This window comes from Narcine bancroftii, chromosome 1, assembly GCF_036971445.1.
Source record: "Narcine bancroftii isolate sNarBan1 chromosome 1, sNarBan1.hap1, whole genome shotgun sequence".
Classification (NCBI taxonomy): domain Eukaryota; kingdom Metazoa; phylum Chordata; class Chondrichthyes; order Torpediniformes; family Narcinidae; genus Narcine; species Narcine bancroftii.
Genome location: NC_091469.1, coordinates 75273562 through 75291805, shown reverse-complemented (window position 1 = coordinate 75291805; position 18244 = coordinate 75273562). Strand labels below are relative to the sequence as shown.

The window sequence follows — 18244 nt, the reverse complement described above, 5'->3', positions numbered from 1 at the left end:
ACTCAATCATACACCTCTGATGTTCCCTTCCTGAAGTCAATAATCAGCAACTTTGTTCAAATGAATAAAAATAACAAAATATTGATATTCTTGGTATTTATAGGCCTAGTTTTTCCACTCTCACATTTGTGTTGAGAACTGGACACATTTCAACTGAGCAAAATTGCTTGACCATACATTTGTAGGATTACATCATTAAGTTAATCAGTAGATGTTCATGAACTAGATTAGACCTTGGCCAACAATTGGCAATCAAGTCCACATCTTTGCTTCCAAACTAAGCTGTGGGGAGCAAGGACAACATTATTGCAGCCATTATCACAATTAAAGTGGATTTCAAATATATCTGTTTTTGCCAAACTTGTAGATTGGTATGGAGAAAGTAAATCAAAAATTAATTGAAAATTACTTTCCTAATGATAGTGTTGATGGTGTTGTGGTCACCCTTCCATGCTCTTGTCACATTAAGACATACTGGAATTAGTTAAATTTCTTGATTTGCCAAGAATAGTTAACCTTATAAATTAGAACAGCATTACCATTGGTTATGCTGGGGGGTAACTCACAAAATTCGGTAGACACCACGGTTGAAGTAAAAAACACACAACGCTGGAGAAGCTCAGCAGGTCAAACAGTGTCCCTTATGAAGCAAAGGTAAAGGTACATTACCAATGTTTCGGGCTTGAGCCCTTCATTAAACTATGAGAAAATGCTGGCAAGCATCCAAGCAAAAGAGTATTGGGGAAGAGGGGAGTGGCAAAGGCAGGAATTAATAGGTGGAGAAAGGAGGGAGGGGACAGCAGTAAGAGGGGGAAGGAAGGATGGCTGGGTAAATAGAGGAACTGGAAAGACAGGAAAAGTGGGAGGGTAAAGAAAAGGACAGCAGGTTTAGTGGAAGCCAGTAAAGTCAATGTTAATGCCATCTGGCTGGAGAGTGCCCAGACGGAAAATAAGATGTTGCACCTCCAATCTGTGGGTTGTCAGGGTGGGATAGTATACAAGGCCATGGACAGACATGTGACCACGGGAATGTAACCTGAAATTGAAATGGTCGGCCACTGGGAGGTCGCAGTGGTTGCAAACAGAACAGAGGTGCTGAGCAAAGTGATCTCCCAGTCTGTGATCGGTCTCTCCGATGCAGAGAATGCCAAGAAAGAGTGCACCTAATGCAGTAAATAAGTCCTCTGGATGTACAAGTGAAGTGTTGTTTCATGTGAAAGGCCTGTTTAGGGCCCCTAACCATGATGAGGAAGGAGGTGTAGGCGCAAGTGTTGCACCTCCTGCAGGCACAGGGGAAGGTGCTGTGGTTGTGATGGGTGGGAAGGGAAGAGTGCACAAGGGAATTGTGGAAGGAGCAGTCCCTACGTAAGGCCAAGAGGGGAAGAGAAGGAAAAATGTGTCTAGCGGTGGGATCCTGTAGTAAAAGTCAGAAATTCTGGTGGATAATGTGTTGGATGTAGAGGCTGGTGCGGTGGTAGGTGAGGATGAAGGGGATTCTACGTTTATTGCTTCTGGGGGCAGAGGGGGCCAGGGCAGATGAGCAGGAGATAAAGGAGATGTGGGTGAGAACTGAGTTTGATGGTGTTGGAGGGTTGTGATAGTACAGATTCTATCACCAATGTGTATATGTACATATGTACAGATGGTAGTGTAGGATCACTGTGATTGGCTGAGAGTGTAGCCACACCTACTGGCAGGTCTTAAAGGATTGCTCCTAGCCAGACCAGGTCATTCTGGACTGGTCGACCTACTTGTGATATGCTCCAGTCTTTTAGTTAATAAAAGCCTCGGTTTGGATCAAGAAGTCTTTGGTTCTTTCGACGCGCATTACAAGGGGAAGCCACATTTATGGAAGAAGACAGACATTTTGGAAGATCTGGACTGGAAGACCTCATCTTGGGAACAGATGCAGCAGAGATGGAGAAATTGAGAGAAGGGATTAGAATCCTTGCAGGAGACCCGCAGGGTGTGATGAAGTGTAGTCCAGGTAGTTGTGGGAGTTGGAGAGTTTGTAATATATACTGGTGAAAGCTTGTCTCCTGCGATACAGACAGAGAGATCCAGGAAAGGGAGATGTTGTCAGAGATGGACCAAGTGAGTTTGAGATCAGGGTGGAAATTATCTGTGAAGTGAATGAAGTTGACAAGTTCATCATGGGTGCATGAAGCAGTCACAATGAATATTGGAGGAAGAGTTGAGGGGTCTTATCTGTGTAGCTTCATAGCATGGATTGCTCCACAAAGCCCACAAACAGGCAGGCATAGCTGGGACCTGTGCACATACCCATGGTTACTCTTTTGATTTGGAGGAAGAGGGATGAGTTAAAGGAGAAGTTATTTAGGGTGAAGACAAGTTCTGCCAGGTAGAGGAGGGTGGTGGTAGAGGGTGACTGATCGGGTCTCTGTTCCAGGAAGATATGGAGTGCTTTCAGACCTTCTGTTAGGGGGATGGAGGTATAAAGGGGTTGGACATTCATTGCGTAAACAAGGCAGACCAGTTCAGGGAATCTGAAGTCATTGGGGAGAAAGAGGGCATGTGAGGTATCATGGATGTAGGTGGGGAGGGATTGGACCAGGGGAGAAAAGATAGAGTCAAGGTAAGATGAAACTAGTTGGTGGGGCACGAGCAGGCAGAAACAATGGGTCTTCCCAGATGGTTGGGTTTGTGTATCTTGGGTAGAAGGTAGAAACGGGAAGTGCGGGGGTGGGAGAGAATGAGTTTAGTGGCCATGGAGGGAAGGTAACCAGAGGTGATGAGGTTGGAGATGGCATTGGAGACAGTGGCTTGATGCGTGGTGGTGGGGTCCTGTGTGAGGGGGTGATAGGAGGAGGCATCTGAGAGCTGTTGGCTGGCCTTGGCAAGGTAGAGGTCAGTGTGCTAGACCACAACTGCACCACCCTTGTTTGCAGGTTTGATGGTGAGATTGGGATTGTTGTAGAGAGAGTGGAGGGCAGAGCATTCTGTGGAGATGAGACTGGAATATGAGAGGGGGAGTGTGGTAAAATAGAGAAGGTTGATGTCTCGGCAGCAGCAGGATATAAAAATGTTCAGAGTGGGCAACTGGCCAGGATGAATGTCCAGGAAGAGGAAGAAGGCTTGAAGTGGGAGAAAGGGTCATGGGGAGGGGGGGGGGGGCGGTGGAGAGTCACAGACATGGAAGTGAGCCTGGAGACAGAGGCAACAGAAGAAGAGTTTGATATCACAGCATGTGTAGAACTCATTGAGGTGTGGGGGGGAGGGGGACAAAGGTGAGGCCTCTACTGAGGACTGAGTGCTCTGTCTCAGAGAGGTGAAGGTCAGAGGGGATAGTAAAAACCAAGCAGGGGTAAGAGTGGGCATCAGTGTAGTGGAGAGTGTTATTAGAATGGGGATCAGTGTAGTGGAGGGTGTTAGAGGGTTTATGCTAGAGCAAGTGTTATATCAGATGCATTGTGAACTGCTGCAATACAACTTTCCATAGAACCATTTAAGTTTATTTAGATTCTGACAAAACCAACAGGTTCACAAAGGAAAATTAGTCCTTATGTTATTTTTCATCCCAGCTTTTGTATGAAAACATGTTAAATCAACTTGCACAGGCTTTGTTGTAGCATTTCCCCTTTAAAGTTTGAAATTCATGATAATATGTGCACACGTCAGTAAACTCCCCCAATTTCAAAAAAATATTCACGTCTGCATTTGCACATCAAATTCACTCATCCTAATGCAACTAATTCATGATTGAATTGAGCAGGTATTTGCCAACAGGTTAACCTGAGCAGCCAGTCTCAATAATGCTAAATTATGTTCAGTCAAATAAAAGGATGTACTTCCCAAGAAGACAGAAATTTTATAAACTTGATAGATAATTCTGTCAGTACTGCAGAAATGTTACTATAAACTTAAGACTAACACAAAGTCATTTTAATTTTCTTTGTTACATATATTCATTGAAATAAGAATAATAAATTTCCGTTTTGTCTTTGTACCTTTCTGCTCCTGCCTTGCACAAAGCAGCATCTTTATTTCTAGCAATAAATCTCATTTCCATGTTTAAATGAAACTGTCTACTCATGGCCTAATTTAAAATTATTTATTCTTGCCAAAACAAGGAATTAGACCTTTTAATTGCCTATGCTCCACTTTTCTCACATGAATTATTACAATTTTGTACACTGCCACTGATATTATAATATACCTTCATGCAAATAGTTTGCAGTGTAGTAAGATTTACATGTTGATCTGAATGTTTCAGTCATTGCTCATTGGGCTTTATTACACTGGTAGATTTAATCAGTGGGTGTCCATCCACACCATAATTCATTCTGTATTTTCTGCAGTAACGAATTGGCATTAAAATAATCTGTATGCATTAACTATTTGTCCATCAGATTTCCTTTTAGAAAGACTTTGCAAACATTCTCAGCAGCATATTTTGAAGACTGCACTATTTGACTATTATGAAGTTAATGCTCAGGAAATGTGATATAAATTTGATCAATGATGACTAGTTCATATTTATCCATTAGAATATAAATAATCATTAGATTTGTACTGATTACTAGTTATTTTAATATTACAATAGACAGCATTCAAATGGTATCATAATGAATGTTTATTGCAAAGAATCATATTGATGTTCTCATTGTTTTTGAATATTTCGCACAACTTTAACATTTTATTGGACTTTTGCTATGACGTTTTGATCTAATAGCAATATGTATTGTATTTAAGGTCTCATGGCTGAAAGGAGAAGTACTAGCTGAGACACTAGGTGCCTGTGTTAAGCAACTATGCAAAAGGACAAACAAGAAGCAGACATGCAGATAGTTTAATCTCATTTAATATTCAGCATCCTTGGAGACCCCAGGATGAAATTGGCCCAAAATATTAGAATGAAGTTTGCTCTTGTTCATAACTGATAGAAATCGCAAATAGATCGGATCCAAACAATTTCACCTGAGATAGTCCTAAATCCTGTACCAAATTAATGTCTACATAATTACATTTGTAAAATGCAGATATTTAAGGACAATTTTACCTCTTTTTTTTTAAAAAGCCAGTTGCTTTTAAACAATGCATGAATCATATTATTTATAGGAATGTGAAAGTAATTTCCTATATTCATAAGTACAAAATTCTCTCATTCTGAACATTGAATTTAGAAATTAAATCATAGCATGCCATGATTTTTCTGTGCTATTCAATTTATTTTCAGAGTATTTTCAATGAATTTCACAGTATTACTTTTGGATCCTCTGTTTTTCTGATGACATGCCACATGGAGGAGCTCAGACATGCATGGTATCATCTAATGAATGCCACTTTCAGGGAAAGGGAAACATGGGGGAGGGGGAAATAGTTGATATCTCATGTTTGAAGTCATTCATCTCACTTTCCCATAAAGTCTGGAGACGAAGGAGGTTGCCCACTTTCTCCTGTCTTGTTTTGTATTGGATGGAATCCTTTTCTGAATCCCTTAGGAAGGGACATGGGCATAAGAGAAGTGATGCTGCCAGGCAGTAGGGGGACTCTGATCAAATCTGGATGAAGTCTCTGACTTCTGCTCGAATCCACAGTTAGTCTGCAGATTAATCGGCACCACTGACCAGCTTAAATTGGCTTTTTGACTCAGAGACAACTGCAGGATGAGCAAGGCTTTTCAAATGCCAACAGATCGTTCCTTAGATAAGGAACTCAAAACTGCTCACAATACTCTAAATGCAGTCTGACCAATGTCTTATAAGGCCTCAACATTACATCTCTGGTTTTATATTCTATCTCTCTCAAAATGAATACTACCATTGAATTTGTTTTCCTTACCACTGACTACCTGCAAGTTAATGAGCCCTTCAGCCAAAGATGTCTATTCCAATCATGGTGCCAATTTAAACTGAACATCTGCCTGCAAATGCTCTATATCCCTTCATTTTCTGATTGTTCATGTTTCTACCAATAGAGAAATCAGGGCTTTAGCTTTTTTTTTCTATCGTTACCCTCAATAACAAGATAATTTCTTATTTAACTGAATTCCAATGAATATAAACTAATCTTACTCAGTTTCCCTTTATAGGTCAGATTTCTCATGTTGGGTATAAAACATTTACTCCACATTATTTACCTTTACATATGGAGACCAAACTGCACACAGTATTCCAAATGAGGCCATTAAAGCTCTGTGCAATCTCAGTATAATGTCTGAACTTTTCTATTCTATGCCACTGCAATATTAGCCAATGTTCCATCTGCTTTTCTAATTGCTTGTTTACTTTTTGTGTCTCTTGAACTAGTGTTGCAAGATTCCTCCACACACCACGTTTCTCATCATTAAAAAAAATTAAAAAAAAATCTATTTTCTGTTCTTTCCAATAAATTGTTTACCTCATATTTCCCATATCCCATCTGTTGCAATTTTGCCCATTCTCTCAAGCTGACTGTCTCTGCTTTTCTGGAAGCTCACTTTCTCATCTAACTTTGCAGCACTGGATTATTAAATTCTTACCTTTAATTTATAATTTAATATTACACTCCATCTGTTGACCTAATTCATTATTAAAAATTTTAACTAGCTAAAGGTTCAAAAATGATCCTTGTGACAGCCCATTATTAACAACCAGAAAGTGAAATGCTCTTTCTGTTATCTGTTTTCCCTCCTGTGACTTATTTTCTGTTCATGTCATTATGTTACCTAAAGCACCATATATTTATATGAGAGTGTTGATGTGGTTCCTTATGTGATGCCTTTGAAAGCCTTCATATAGAGTATACAGTCTATATCAGTGGTTCTCAACCTCATTTTTTCCACTCACATGACACCTTATGATCCACAGAGCACCTATGCCATCCTATGCCATAGATACTCTATGATTAGTCAGGGATTACCTCAGGTGGTATGTGAGTGGAAAAATAAGTTTGTGACCCACTGGTCTATATGCTCATCCTTTTCTCTCCCCCATCCAATTACATCCTCAAAATACAGTATCATGTTTATTTTGTAGCCACGCATTACATGTGTAGTGTAGACAGGTTAAGCTCTGAGTTTTATTAGGGCTTAGGCTTGACTTTTATACTTGCACTGTTCCCTCTGTGGCCCCCCTTGGCTGACATCATAAAATACATAACAAAAGCGGGTTTCCTGTACTTTCCTGCATAACAATGCCCTTCTTCCCTGCACGCTGTCTGTGTCTGTTGGCTGTGCAGCAAGGCCAACGCCATTTTGGGGTTGCTGGCCTTTAAACTGGCCTTGCTGTTCACCCATTGATTCGCTTGGTGGGGCCAATGCCGCTGCATGGGCTGGTGGCCTGAAACATGATATCCTAACTTTTGCACTCAGTTCCCTGACCAGTGAAGGCAAGCATGCAATATGCCGCCTTTGTCACCCTATTTACCCATGTGGTCACTTTCATGGAACTTTGTACTTTCATGCAAAAACACTTCTCCGGATCCAGTAATCCACTGTGTACATTTTGCCTTGGTTTTACTTCCCAAAAAGCATCACCACACTTGTCCATGTTAAATCCCATCTGCCATTTTTTCTTTCCTTTTTCCGAGTTGATCTAAATCGTGTTGTATCATTAGACAGTCTCTGGCATCACCAATTTTGGAGTTGTCCCCAGAATTACTAATTATGTCACCTTTATTCTCATCCAAATCATTGATATATATGACATTTAACAGGACCCAGCACCAATCCTTGTGGCACGCCACTGGTTACAGGCTTTCAATCTGAAAAACAACCTGCTCTCCAGCCTTCTCGTACCCATGCCTAAAGTTGATGCAAAAATCTCTTCCTATGCCCCGGTGATTTTTTTTTTCTGAGCTTCCCATAATATTCTCTCCATTCTGAGCCAATGAAAAAGATGATGCTTTAGGCCAGAAGACCTGACAGCCTAAAAAAAAGCTTTATTTTCTCAATGCTTACACAAATGAGATACATTGAAACTCCAGTATCAAAGAGGGTATGTTGCATAATTTGTCTTCCTTCAGTTTATGGTTACAGAAGATTAGGTACTGATGAGAAAAATGTGGCTCTTGAAAGAAAATTTTGCAGAGAATAATTTTGAGAATTTGAAATACATCCTGAACTGTGGGAAAGCTCTGACTTTGATTGGCAGGTGAGGTGACTTCCGATCAGGTTGCAAATGGAGAGGTCACACTACCCTCTACAATCTACATTCCCACCAGATTCCAGACAGAGAGGCCACATGACCCTTCATAATTCACACTACGTTCCACCGCTTGGAAGTCATCACACCATGCCAATATGTTTACAGGCTAGTACCCTGCGAAAATATCTAGATTAAAAGCAGCCCATACCCACTGATAATCCACCAGCTTCCCGAGGGGGTACTTTGCTCAAGAGACTGGTCCTTGGCTTGTTTAATTTGTTCTCTGACTCTCATTGTGGTGAGTGAGTGGTATTTCCTGACTGGCCCGGAATGCAAATGCAACACTTCTTTCTGACAACAGCACCAGTACCACCTCCATCTTTTACGCACCCAGAGGATCTTAAAACCCAGTAGCAATAGATACTCACCAAGACAAATGGTTACTTAAACAAAAGTTGCTTTTAATTATCTTTAAACATGAAAACAGGATCACACTTTAACTTATTACTATTAACAACTTTTTTTTAAACTTTATTTAAAATTTTATGACATGAATAAAATAAAAATTACATTTAAAGAAATAATAAAAAATAAGATAATAAAAATTAGAATACTACATCATTAAACTACACAAATTAACCCCCCCAATAATTATAATACAACATTAATCGTCTAATTTAAAATTAGTCCAACCCTCCCCCAAAATAAAGAGTGAAGAATTAATTAACAATGTTGTAAATAAAATAGAAAAAAACCCACTTACAAACAAAAGGATAAAACTTAACAACAAAAAAAATTACTAACAACAAAAAAATCAATACTAAAATAATACCCTTAAACATATATTTAAATCAAACATAATACATGTATTTAACAAATGAAATCCACTTTAAAACTAAGTTCAAATATTAAAATCATATATCAACCACATATCTGTTATACAAAAAAATCATAATAATACATAATACAGAATTTCCATTAATACCAAGTTTCCTTTATAATTCATCGAGAGAACAAAAACATCCCTTAGAAAAACAATCAGATAAACTTTTTATTCCCTTCCCCTCCCCTTATATAAAAAAAAGAAAAAAAAAGAAAAAAAGTTCAAACTCTTATAAAATTCTCCATATTCTTCATTTATATCATCTTCAAAATTCTCTATCGAAATTAACTTAATTTTATTAAACTCTTCTCCCTCAATGTATTTGTACTTGATTTTCTTCTTTTTCTTCTTATCACCTTTCCCCTCATCTTCCTCTTCATCTAATTCAACATCCTCAATTTTTGACTTATTATCTTCTGTGACATCATCCTCTTAAAAAAGAGAGAAAAAAGAGAAAAAAAAACCCCAAAAAAGAGAAAAAAAAGGAGAGAAACAAAACCTCCTAATTCCCTCTCAATTACAATCAGAAAACAAAGAGTTAAAAAAAATATATTTATTTAAAAAAAAATAATTAAAAAAAACCTTCACTTCTTAACCCAAAAATTAAAAAAAAAAACAGGTCGGAAGTCACGACTACCTGCTCCTGCTTAAACCGCCCAAAGCGGTAACTCCCCCAAAATATTGGGTGTGAGATAACTCACAGGTAGCTGATGACTTCTGGAAGCTAGTGCCCACCCAGTTCCCTCTCCCAACTCCCATTTCATTAAACTATCATCATTATTTAAACTTTTTTGAGAAAAAAAGATAAAAGATTTATTTTTTTTAATTAACGTTACCACTTCAGTCACCATTGCTTCCATTTCTTTTAAAAATCTGGATCCTACCTTACATCTCTACTCTGTTTGGAGACCTTAAAGCTATTAACTTAACTTAACCTAACCTAACATAACCCTCTTCTAATTCTAAGCACACATGTATGTAATATGTATATAAGTTCAGGAAAGTTCTTTAATTAACAGACCAACCTCACTTCTCACGCCTCCAAGTTCACTGATTGCAGGCAATTCTTATACTATGCACAGAATTTAACATTTATGAATCTTCAACAGGCTTTAGTGCTTGAAAGGTAAATGGTTATCATTCAGAAAGGTTCTCGTCAGTTTTCAGGGAGAGATTTGTTGTTCGCTGGACACAAACTGATTTCTTCTAACCAGCCACATCAGTGTCTTGCTGAAGAAACTTGCCCCATCAGGGTTTTCCAGATTATAACCTCTTCCTTTCAGGTCACCACTGAGCTCCTTTTTGTTTCCCTTATTTCAAGTGAAACATTATGCAGCCAGTCCTCTCCTCTTGTATGGACTATAAGGGCTTTGACTAGGCTGAACTAAGAACTCACAATCCATCTTCAAAATGGGGTTTTTGCACAATCTTGCCAGCTTGTCATGTTCCAGTTCCAACAGCTGCTGTTGAACTGTAGAACTGAATTCTCTCTCTCTCTTTCTCTCTCTCTCTCACACACACACACACACACACACACACACACACACACACAAACACACACACACACACACACACTCAGAGAAAACCATGTAACCCTCTTAGAACAGCCAACTTCACTTAGACAGACTGCGGCTCCAGACCTAATCTTCTGAGTCTGTTCATCTGTTGCTTTCCAAAACAATAATCCACAGCATGTCCAATTAACACCAAGTTGAGAAGTCATTATAGGTATTCTTCAAAGTTTTTGTAAAGGCACCCAGAGCCTGGACTGTCTGGATTGAGCAGAGCTCTAGCATTTAAAACGAGATCTGTTTTGAAGTATTTGTATGTGACCTATATTAAAAAAAACTTGCCACAATCTATCTATACAATATAAAATATAATGTAATCTGTCTTTTTTCTTTTTTGACCTCTTTCAGTCGTGGTCGTCCATGGATACAGCACCTCTGGCAAATGCTGGAGTGGCCTCTCCAGGGCGCAAGCCAGAGCAGAGTTGATATGGAGATCCATCTGTTGCCCATGCAGTAGGACACTCCCACCCCCCCCCCCCCACCCATGCTAATGACAAGTTCAAAGGAATGATGAAATTTGGTGCCAGCATCATCGCAGGACTTGTCAAGTCAGTGCTGAGCACAGAAGTCAATTCCCTTCGAGTCTCCCACTCTGGATTTTTCTTGGGGTTTACTCCCAAAGCCTTTCCCATGAGTGTGTATAGCCACAGGGCAGCAGAGGTTTGAATTGGACTTTTCCCTCTCCTAGATGAGTTACCATCCGTGGTTAATGAGCCCCATCTACCTGGAGTAACTGGTTTCAAGGTGCCAGTGGCTTGCCTTTGCCCTTTCTCTTGTCAGTGAGAACAGCTCCACCAGGCATAAGAACTATGCCACATGTGAAGGGCAGGAGTTGGACTTGGATGCTGTTTGAGATGCAAGCCATGAAGAGCATTTGTGTAGCAATGGGAGCTCATCTCCACTACCACCATTCAGTTCAGCTATGATGATCTTGAGAACATGTGTGTGTGTGTGTGTGTGTGTGTGTGTGTGTGTGTGTGTGTGTGTGTGTGTGTGTGTGTGTGTAGAATGAGAGAGAGTGTGTGTCTGTGTGTGTGTGTGTGTGTAGAGTGAGAGTGTGTGTCTGTCTGTGTGTGTCTGTGTGTGTGTGTCTGTGTGTGTGTGTGTGTGTAGAGTGAGAGAGAGTGTGTGTCTGTGTGTGTGTGTGTGTGTGTGTGTGTGTGTGTGTGTGTGTGTGTGTGTGTGTGTGTGTGTAGAGTGAGAGAGAATGTGTGTCTGTGTGAAATCTTCTCAGGGTATAGAATACTTCTAAAGTAGAAATAAAATGATAATTTATTCTAATTTATAATGCCTGAGGCCGTGGATATTAATGCACAATTAAACTAATTCTTCAACACAAGCAGAAATACAAGGGAGCTGACACAGAGGTGTATGTTCTAAACTAAAGAAAGCACAAAAGCTTTGCATTGAATCCCTCAGGTAAAATGTTGTTCATTGATACAATGACAAATGATGTTCTTTTGCTGTGTTTCTTAAATAAGATACACATTATCTTTAAATAATCTATCTTAATTTATCATATTTTAAAATGACTCATTTACATGCAACTTCATAGCATGATATAAAATACAGTTTTTTGTAGCAGTAACATTTCAAATTTAACATGTGGACAAAAAGCATTTCATTTGCATTGAAAGATATCAGTGAGCTGAAAAGGTGAGGGAAGAAGGGATTTTGATTTATGGGATTCTAACATCAGTGTGGGGTAAGGGAAAACGATTCTCCTGGGAAAGATTTGGAGAATGCCCATCAAAATAAAGAAATGGAGATGGTCCAGCAGTGCTGCTGTGCACTGCAGGACACAGCACAGGCTGTCCAAGTCCAACCCACCAACCTTGAGGTAAAAGGGAGAAAAGTAGCCTAAAGGCTGCTTAAAATGTAGTAGATGCACACAGCTCAAGTCTCCAGTTGGCAAATAGACCCAGTTAAGGACCAGGCTATTGTCCAGCAATGGAAAAGGCTCCACGTGTGGTTGGGGGAGAGGGGTGAGAGTGATGAGGATGAAACCTTTCCCGTGCATCCTCTCCCCTTCACACCCGAAACCCTGCAGATCAGGCCAGTGACCACGTGGTTGTAGATCTGCCAAGAGGGCACCCCATTAACCCTACAAAATGGGAATCTCTCACACACACACACACACACACCACACACACACACACACACACACACACACACACACACACACACACACACACACACACACACACACACACACACACACACACACACACACACACACACGGAGAGAGTGAGTTTCCTTCACTCACCATTCACAGGATGACTCATCTGTGGGTGGATCCGGCGAAGGCAGCACTGAGTGGTATGAATCAAGCCTGATCTTGATTTGATGATTTTTAGATATATGGAAAAGCAAATTCTTAAAAATGATCTTGACATTGGGAAATTACCAGGTTGAAAGCCAAAAGTCTGGAGGTAAATTTTAAGAAAACTGTTCACAAAGGTTGACAGCTAAAGTTAAAGTTTAATATGTACATCTAGAGATAAGAATATTGGGAGAATTATGTAGTGACATTACAGGGAACACTTTGATGAGTGAGTTTAATTACCCAATGTAAACTGGAGAAAATAGAGCTTGGAGCAGAGAGGGGGCAGTGTTTCAAAAATGTGTGCAGGATAAATTTCTGGAGGAGTTTACGATTCTATTATTGAATGAGGCATTGCTAAATCTGGTTCTAAGGAATGAGGTGGGGCTGGTTTTTATAGTAAAAATTTAGGAGATACTGATCAAACAATCAAAATGTCTAGATTAGCTAGAGTAAAAAGTGAAATAAAAATGCAAGCAAAATTAATTAATTAGAAGGCCAAATCCAATAAAAGGAGAGTTGATCTAGTCTAACTAAACTAGATCCAAATGTTCACAAAGCTGTAGCAAAGTAATGAGATGCTTTAAGGAAGAGATGGTTCAGGAACAGGCAGGGCACATTTCCATGAGGAGCAAAGGAAGAACAAAGACATCCAGACATCCCTGGAAGAAAATAAAGGAAATCTAGACATCCCTGAAAGAGATACAGAAGGGGATAAAGCAAAACAAAGGGTGCTTATGGACAACTACCAGCTTGTAAGTCCTAGCAAGAACCAATATAATTATAAAAGAATCAGAGGGGAAGTGAAAGCTACAATAAAATGAGGCAAAGAGAATTGCTGTGAACATAAATGGACTCCAAGAAATGTCCTATAGATTTAGTTACTGGAGCCAGGCCCATTTAAGCCAACAATGGGCATGTTAATGCTGAGACCAGTGTTAAGGTGCTAAATGAGTGCTTACCTTTATATTCACCAGGGAAAACAATGCATCCAAAGTAATAGTGAAGGAATAGACTAATGATATAATAGATACATTAAAAATGATAATGAGGTATTAGAAAAGTTAACTGAACTTAAAATAGGTAAGTCACAAAGTGTGAAAGAAATGCTTCCTAAGATTCTGAGGGCCATATGGAAGTGAATTAAGGAGGCACTGACCATAATTGTTCAATACTCTTTAGATATGGGATGATACCAGAGGATCAAGAAACAATTACTCCCTTGATCAAAAAAGAGAAGGATGTCTACTTATTATAGGCCAGTTAGTTTGACCAGCGTGTTGGAAAGCTTTTAGAAAGACCGAGTCAGGATTAAATTTTCACATTTAAAAGAATTAATCATCCTTTTTTTACATTTAAATTTAAACTTGGAATCTAATTGCAGTCATTTACACCCAAATACACCCCTACAATGCAGTATAGGCAACACTTTCCAAGTTCTAGTATTTCCCAATTTCAAAACATGTGATCTTCAAAGTGACGTGGGTGTCGATATTCCGAATTACTACCTTATTAATTCAGGAAACCAAACTTTAAACAGATATAAGAAGTAAACAAAATTAAAACAAAATAAGACAAATTAAGATGAATTCGAAGGAAAAGTATCTTGAGCTTACATCCCCTTCATAATTCTTTGAAGAATGAAATGCAAGCTCTTGGTCCGTTTGGATATTATGACATAAGATGTCATAGTCACTATGGAAACACTACAAACAATATGTTTTCTTAAAGAGACAGGCACAAAAATTGACTACCAATCAAAAACACAAGGTTTTAACCTTTACATTCCAGTCCCTAATTATTATAATAAACATTAATGACTAATACATAATAATTAAAATTACAGATACAAAAGTAAATTTAAGATTAGAAATCAAAACTTTCTGCTTCTTGTAAAAGGCAGATTTTAGTAATAGGTTAATTGCTGGTTTAAGTAACCAGTCTTGGTTTTAATCTGCACTTGCCAAACAAAATCTTTCTTGTCCAGAAATGTATCCACGATTTTCCCCAGCAACCAAGAATTTCTTGGTGCAGAATCATCCATGATAATTACAATCTCTCCGCACACAAAATTTTAGCTTTAGACCACTTTTGTCTTCCTTGTAATCATGAAAGATATTCTTTAATCCATCTTTTCCAAAATAAATCCACAATAAACTGCATTTGTCTTCATTTGTATCTTGCATAAATATCTTCTTCATGAAATTGAACCAGAGGCATTAAAGGTTTAGATTTAAGAAGTAAGAGATGATTTGATGTAAGTGTCTCGATGTCATTTTAATCGACAGAAATTTTTGTTATTGGACAACTATTTAAAATAGTTTTGATTTCACACAATACTGTCTGAAGATTGTCATCATTCAGCATTTGACTATTCAAAATGGAATTAAGAATTTTCTTGATTGATCTAATCATTCTTTCACACATTCCTCCATGATGTGATCCTGTGAGTGGGTTAAATATCCAACTAATTTCTTTCTTAAGTAATACATCATGAATTTGATGTTGGTTCCAATTTTGAATAGCTTTTCGTAAATCTAGTTGAGCACCTATAAAGTTAGATCCATTATCAGAGCGTAATTCTTTTACTTGACGACGTCTGGTGATAAAAAGGTTGAAGAACATTGATAAAAGAGCCTGTGTCAAGTGATGATGCTACTTCATTATGAATTGCTCTCATAGTCAAACAGGTAAAAATAGTTCAGTATCATTTTTCAACACTTTTTCCTCATTTTACTTGCAAAGGACCAAAATAATCAACTCCCACATATGTAAATGGGGGTTCATCAGGTGAAACTCTACCTTGTGGCAAATCTGCCATTTGTTGTTGTCCAGGTTTAGCATTCAAAATCTTTTCAATCCCATTAATTCTGTTAGTCAGAATGGAAAAAAAAATCCCTCATGGTTTTGTTATTAATTACTGATGTGCTTTCAGTCCAAAACATAGAATCTGTTAACTCCATCTGTAATTCTCTTCCTAACACAGTGTCCATTTTTCTTGCCTTAGTTAATTCTATTTGAGGTATGGTGACTGGCTTTCATGGAGCCACTCTGGCTTTTCCCATTACAAACCCACAATGTACTCACTCTTGGTTATTTCACAGTACTAAGTAACTGACAGGACCAAAACCACCTTCGCTTGCATCAGCAAATTGAGCAAATGTGGCAATTCCAAAGTCTGTTGGTTTAAAACATCTGTTGACTTCAAAATTTTCTTGCATTTCAAGATTCACAATCCAATCTTGTGCAATAGAATCTAGTATAGTTTCATCCCATCCAAATTTTCTTCTGCACAATTCTTGCAGAATTTTCTTGGCTATTAGTACAACTAGTGCCAATATTCCCAAAGGATTATATATTGAGCTTACGATTGAAAGAATACCTCTTCTTGTTAAAGGTCATTCTTTCAAAACAGTTTTGAATTTGAAAACATCAGATTGAACACATCATTGCACTCCTAGAATTCTTTCGACAGGTATAAGGTCACAATCCAAGTCAAGATGTTTTTATCTCCTTTGCTCTTTCTGCCTCAGGAATAACAGCCAACATATCTCGACTGTTGCTAATCCATTTTGTAAGGAAGAAATCTCTTTTAACTCATGATAAAGATCTATTACCTCTTTTTCTGAAATCACTGAAGACAGACATAGAAATTATTTCTGACGATGTTTATAGGTTGAGAACTAAATTGCTCTTCATTATCTTCAGCACATTTCCTGAGAGCAACATTTGCACAACTTGATGACAAAGTTGCTCCAAACAAATGAACTGTCATTCTGTATTCAATCATATCTTTAATGAAATCATTATAAGGCCACCATAACAATCGCAGAAAATCGTGATCTTCTGATGGTACTTTCACTTGACGAAACATGGCTTCAATGTCTGTAGCAATTACAATAATCTCTTTACAAAATCTTATCAAAATGCCTATTAAAGTACTGGTTAAGTCTGGACCTTGTAAAAGTTGAGACTTGAAATGATGCTCCACAATCAAATACTACATATAGTTTCTCATTTTGTGAATATGTAACTCCATGATGAGGTAAATACCATTTTCCACTATCTTTACATTCCAAGATATCTTCTGATACCTTTTCTACATAACCCTTGGTTATCATGTCCAACATGACATTGGCATATTCCAAATGAAAGGAAGAATTTCTTTTGAATTTTCTCTTCAAATTCAGCATATGCTGTTCTGCAATTATTTTATTATCAGGCATAGAAATTTCTCTTTCCTTCAAAGGTGATGCTATACAGTAATGACCATCAATATGTTTAACAGCATTTGGAACTAAATCAGAAACTGATTATCCTCCTTCGAAGGTTCTTGAATATCTTTGAGACATTCATGGAAATCAATTTTAAACTGTTGTTCCAACAGATCATTAAGTTTGACAACTGAAATGTGGTTGTCATTTGTATTCGATGACTCCTGATCATTATTCTTATTTCCTCCTAATGGTCTGTTAATTGTCTATCCATGCAACATTCTCGAGGCATAAGGTCTGCCATTTTGACTCCTTATTACTTCTTGAGGTTCGAGAGTTTTTGACACATCTAATCTAATTATCATCTTGATTTTAGCATCAATCTTGGGTAAGCAAATGTCTTTTAGATGATCCCAGTGTTTGATATCATCCTGATAGGGAATATTCTCCTTATTCACATGCAGAATCTTCTGAGTATATACACTTGAAAGATTGTAAAATTCATTGCTATTCAATCCAGCAATCTGTAAATGTGAAACTATACGAGTTTCAATATTCATTTCATCATTCATTGTCTTCAACAAGATTTGTGATCTTTTACCATGAAGATTAAGTTTATTCATTAATTCAACAGTATAAAATGATGCGGTACTTCCTGGATCAAGAAATGTGTAGGTCTTCAGTATGAAACTTTCTTTTTTAGTTTTAACCTGTACAGGAACTATTGAGAGAGCTTTGTCACTAGCCCCAGTAAGACTGTTTGTCTGACCCAACGCTGAAGCATTTTCTTTGACTGTGTCTTTAGTCTTGGATTCAGATTGTTTGACTTCCTTCTCAAATTTACTTCATTGAGTATGCAGTAACTTGGGATGTTTTAAACAACTGAGTCACTTATTACAAGTTTTGCACATTTGTCCTTTACACAAGCAACTGAAATATATTCCATTCTTCTTTAAAAAGGTTAATTTCTAGTCATATAACTTTTTCTTAAATCATGAACATTTTTCTAAAGCATGTTTATCTTTGCAATACAAACAGCTTTCCTGAACAGTCTGATCTTCTTTTTCTGTTGTTTACTTGTTCATTCTTGTGCTTGTATCCGACACAGCAGTAATAAAGGTACTTCCCTTTGGTTTCTGTTGAGATGATGATTTAGACTTCTTTA

The 18244-nt window shown here is 38.0% G+C and overlaps 2 long non-coding RNA genes across 2 annotated transcripts in view; one reads left to right on the top strand and one right to left on the bottom strand.

The window, feature by feature from the left end:
- The window catches only part of LOC138759905 (uncharacterized), a 138431-nt gene extending 125310 nt beyond the window's left edge, over window positions 1-13121 (bottom strand). Inside the window, exon 1 of the long non-coding RNA XR_011355217.1 lies at window positions 12809-13121. This is a non-coding gene — a long non-coding RNA (uncharacterized lncRNA). The remainder of the gene's footprint in view (window positions 1-12808) is intronic.
- LOC138759919 (uncharacterized) overlaps window positions 1-18244 on the top strand; it is a 54461-nt gene that overhangs the window by 25323 nt on the left and 10894 nt on the right. The gene's annotated exons all lie outside the window — the stretch shown is intronic.